Source organism: Gossypium hirsutum, chromosome D03, assembly GCF_007990345.1.
Source record: "Gossypium hirsutum isolate 1008001.06 chromosome D03, Gossypium_hirsutum_v2.1, whole genome shotgun sequence".
Taxonomy (NCBI): domain Eukaryota; kingdom Viridiplantae; phylum Streptophyta; class Magnoliopsida; order Malvales; family Malvaceae; genus Gossypium; species Gossypium hirsutum.
Window position 1 is genome coordinate 40,621,603 of NC_053439.1, and position 5,410 is coordinate 40,627,012.

At 30.1% G+C, this 5,410-nt stretch overlaps 1 long non-coding RNA gene across 1 annotated transcript; it reads right to left on the minus strand.

Moving 5' to 3' along the window:
- Window positions 1-360: 360 nt before the first annotated feature.
- LOC107949746 (uncharacterized) lies at window positions 361-2,794 on the minus strand. Its single transcript, XR_001697880.2, has 2 exons — window positions 2,600-2,794; window positions 361-2,115 (listed from the first exon to the last, which is right to left on the minus strand). It is a non-coding gene; the product is annotated as an uncharacterized lncRNA (long non-coding RNA).
- Between the last annotated feature and the right edge of the window lie 2,616 nt (window positions 2,795-5,410).

Here is a 5,410-nt window from a genome sequence, read left to right on the forward strand (position 1 = left end):
AACTCAATGTCTGCTATTGATATCCATATCCGCACACTTCAACATTTTACTAAGGTTTTGTTTACCATTCTTTTCAACCCAAATTATGCTTTCTAAATAATAATAATAATAGTTAACAAGTAACTTTTCGAATCAACCTTACTTTTAAAATGAGATTTAACTTTTGAAAAAACAAAACTTTTTAATGAAATTAACTTTTTAATTCTCTTAAGTTTTTTATGAAATAAACATTTTATCTTCATAAAAATATTTTTTTACTACAATAGTAATCGTTAATTAATTTTTTAAAAACACCTTTTAAAAGTATTTTTCCACCTAAACTAACCATGAATATATCACACAGCGCATATCAAATCTCAGTGACAAAATGAAAAGGGATTCCCTTTCTTTTCCCATTGGAATGACGTTAGAATATCAAGTACAACAGGTGCAAAAAAATTACAACCTAACAATGAATAAGATAAGACAACAATAAAAGAATATACTCACCTTGCATATGTTCCCTCTGGAATTCTTTCCTTTTCTTTTGGAGCTCATACCCACGCTCCCATAACTTACGTTACTCAGACTCTTCGTTTTTCTAATAGTCAGTGTTAAGATAAAATCCTTAAGAACCCTCCAAAAAAACAAAAGAGTAATACTTACTTCGGCCGTATACCCATATCTAACACACATGACAATCCGAGTAACAAGACCCACCCTTTTTGGTTGGTACTTGGTAAAACTAGAAGCCCAAGGAAGGTATTTAACTTGATTTGATTTCCATTATAGGTTTGATAGATAGGATTTTGACACCAGATTCCATTTGTTCACATGAAAACAGCAGATTCTTTCACAACTTGCTAGCTGTACCAGTAGTTTTCCCTCACTTTCACGCCGCAATGACGAAGTTGTGTCCCCCCACTTAGTAACTTCATTTCATCAGATAACTTTTTCTACAAAGAAACAAACTTTTTTGGGTTTTGACTTCATCATGCCCAGGGAAAATGACACAAATGGCTGCAAATTAATTGCCTATTACTCTCCGGTAAAGTTCCACTACTGCAAAACACACATTTGCAAAAAAAAAAAAAGAAAAAAGGGTATGTTATCCATTTTGGTTTAAATTGAATGGGTATCTAGATACGTATATCCAAAATACATGGAAATTTTTTAAAAAGTTCAACTTATCTATACGAGACACATAACTCACTTTGGAGTACAAGTAGGTGAATGTTCAACTATTTGTAACCTAAAAGGGAAGCCTTACCGGCGTTTGGAGTTTGGACCACCGGGAGAATCTCATGTCATAGAAACTTTCAGTCATCATCAGAATTTTTACAACATTATGAACTACCAAAACAGCGCACACCAGCTCATGATCTAAACATTGCTAATCTATAAAACCATGATGAATGCAACTAAAATGAACAATCAAACGAAAAAATCCACATTCAATTCTATATACCATAAATGGCAAAACATCCAGGGGAAACTCCATCGATCCCTTTCTTACTTAAGAACCTTAACAATAAATACCATGCTCAAAAGCAATTATGGATACTTACACAAATCCAAGAAGAAAATAGACAATAATATGTAACTCTGAATCTGGTAACTAACTAACAAAAATAATTTGGTTATAAGTGTTTCAAATGTAAAAAATATATATACAAAAACTAACACAAGATCAAGAACATTATTAGACAAATTTTCCTACCATACAATCACTAAGAACATCCCCAACCCATATTTAAAATTTATGTTGCCCGAACTCGGATCGTCGAATTCAGAAATCCAAGACGGGTTTTCACATTTTGCTAGAGAATTTACCTACAATACCAATTTCCGAATGAGTAAGAAAAATAAAAAGTTAATAGGCAATAAAATTAGTTTTGGAACTAAATCACCGATTAACAAGGAAATCAAAAGGCAGCCAATGGATTTCAATCTGATACCAAGTTTGGCTATATTTATTCATCCACTATTCAATTAAAAAAATCAAAGCATAATGAATTTAGCATAAATTTTAGGGGAAAAATAGTAATTAAATAGTTGCAACTTTTATTTGAAAAATAATCCGTAACCAGGTAGGGTCGACAACTGGGAAACGATAACGTAGCCCCTTCCGCTTCACTGCAGCCACCAAACATTACGCCATTAATTGTTAGTCTTAGTAAAATCTTAAAAAAAAACAAAGAAAAAAAACACTCTAAAAGGTAATATATACAGAAGTAATGGAAAATAAAAAATTTACTCATTATATCAAGATCTATAGTTTAAGAAAAAAAAAGAATTTCTGCAACCAGAAAAACAGGTTTTGTTAATAACTACCATAAAACTTCATGGAAAAAATTACTTTCAAAAAGTTCAATAAAATAAAATAAAAGAGAGTTAAGGCGCTGGATGCAGAGGTTTATCGATCGATTCATGTATTTGTGTTATTCTCACAACAAAATTCTCAGGAAGAGATCGATGAACCGCTGCCTCCAGTGTCTTTACCCCTTTTTTTTTAAATAATAACGCTAAAAATTTTCCATGCTCTCATAAAAAAATAAAGAATCGACAGAAAGAAAATACAAATCTAACAGATCTAAACTAACTAAGAGAAAATAAAAACCTCGCAATGTATTATACGAATAAAAGAACTGCAAAAAATAAACAATTCCAAGAAAAAAACAAATCTAATTGTAGTCTCGCCATTGCCGTACGCTCTCTCTCGCGCTCTCTTTTCCTTTATTTTAAAGAACTTTTTTAAATAAATTATTATTATTTTCAGTTAAAAAACAGGAGATTTTATGGATTCACGATTTTAGCCCTGTTGGCAATGAGTTTAATCATTGGAGTGTGCCGGGGGCAAAGGAGGGTAAGGAAGGACCGCAAAGAAAGTAAAGAAATAACATATTAGGATTATGACGTGGCTAAATATGATTTGTTTGTCCTTTAATAAATTAAAGTTTTGATCTTTTACCGCACTTTCCGTTCTTATTTTTCTTTCTCGTACCGAGTCAAAGTTGTACACGTGTTTGATTCCCTCATTTGTTCTAACATAAGCCGTATAGGAAAAAGGCTCAATTTTATCTTACGAGAAAAAGATAAGATTTTCTTCGATATATATATTATCAATAATATTTCGAAAACAATTATTGACAATAAAACCATTTTCACAGTACTTTTATAGAGAGTTAATTTATTCTATATTATATTGGTTTAGTATTTGATACACTCTTAGTAGAGTTAAAAATTTATCATGTGTCTTTTATATATGTATTTATTTATTTTTAAAATATTATTTGATACATTAGACTAGTTTTTTAGACTTCAAAAGCGGTTCAAGGTTTGACAATTATATTATAGGATGTAAAAATATTTTAACAATTAATTATATAAATAAATGTGATATTTGTCACATTCTCAACTTTTTTGTGGAGTCTAAAAATTGTCATAACTCTAACTTTACTTGTGGAATCTAAAATTTTTCACTATTATATTATGGTAGATATAGGATACGAGTAAAAATAAATTTTATGCAAAAATATATATATATATATATATAAAATAAAAACAAAACATTAATTGAGAAAAGTAAAGTTGAGGATTTGAATACTTGATGTCTTATGTTAAATTCTTACTATTTGTATATCTAACTTTTGTTTAAATTGTTTTTTTATGAAAGGCAAAAACATTTTATAATAATATTTTGATTCTCTTAATAATTTTTTTTGTCGAGTTGGTTTTGGGGTTAACATATAATATCAATTTCGTAAAACATTTTATATCCATGTCATATATATAAGTAATTATTTCTCTGAAAATAAAAACAACAATAAGAAGACATAAATACTTGTATAGGTTCAGGCAAATATAAATAAAACTTTGAGTTTCCTGGTTACAAGTGATATATTTGAGTACCACTTTTATTTGTGGAATAGACTGGGTTGGTGGTAGGGGTGAGCATTCGATCGAATCGAATCGAATCGAAAATTTTTGAATTAATTGAGTTTTCGAATCTCGTTTTATCATCCTAACTTTATTTGAAGTTTTCTCAAATCGAGTCGAGTGAGATGGAATTCGAATCGAATCGAATCGAATATATTTGTTCGAGTTAAATTTTAAAAAATAATTTTGGGTCCTTGTAACCATTGTCACCCATCGTAATAAAATTTGACCACCTTAATCAACTTTTTTATTAACTTTCATCACCTCATAATTTATTTATTAATTTTTTATATACTGGTTAGCTTCTTTGCTTACTTAGTTGTTTCAATTATCTTTAGATTCTTGTCACTATGTATTTTGGAATTAAAAAATATATTAAATGTAAAAATATGATTTTTTTAATAAAAGCTATTTTAAAAATAAAATGTGAAATTGATACTAATATAAAATTTTAACATGAATATTTTATGGCATAAATAAACTTAGTGGTTTTTTTGGATAATTTTGATTTTTTCTTTGAGAGTAAAGGGTGAGAAGTAAAAGTTTAGGGGGAAAATAAAAAGTTTTGGGGAATACAAGTTTGAGGGAAAGTAAATAGGGGAGTAAAATTTTGGAGGGAAAATATTAAATAAAAAATTGGATGGGGGAGGGTTTGGGGTAGTGGGAGGTGGGATGGGAAGAGAATAAAAGTTTTAGGGGAAAAGTGGAGGGAGTAAAAATTTTGGGGGAAAATAAAAGGCTTTGAGGGTTTTCGGGAGTAAAATTTTGAGAAAAAGTAAATTGGAGAGTAAAATTTTGGTGGGAAATGGATTTTGGGTAGATTGGGGGGTTGGGAGGGGAGGGGAGGGGAGTAAAAGTTTTGGGGGAAGTGGGAAGGAGTAAAAGTTTTGAGGGAAAAATAAAAAAGTTTGGGAGTTTAGGGTAACAATGTAAAATGTTATAGTTTGATATTCGAATTATTCGAGTTATTCGAATTCGAAAACTCAACTCGATTCGAACTCGAAATTCGAAAAAAATTCGAGTTGATTCAAATAACTCGAATAACTCGATTCGTTTAACTCGAAATTCGAAATTTTTTTCGATTTTTTCGAGTCTAATCGAGTTTTGCTCACCCCTAGTTGGTGGGTTGCAAAAATGCTTTCTTTAATGTGCAGAGTTACTTTGGCTAAATCGATGGTGATGTGTATACTCAACTATGTCATGCAATCTACTTTAATTTAAGTCAAATTCACATACATTTGTTTATCCATGGGCCGGGATAAGTAGGTTTATCCATTAATACTTACAAAGGTTCTTAAGCTCACACGTTAGTTGTTTAAAATGTGTACGTAAAGGACCTTGTTTGAGAAGCTTGAAGCTTTGTTCAAGAGCATCACATCACCCATCAAGTTTTTGAGGTTGTTCTTTAATTATTAAAGGTTATTTATATAGGTTATTGGCATGTACATAGAGATTTAGACTATCATAAGTGTTTATAAGTGCATGGATTTGT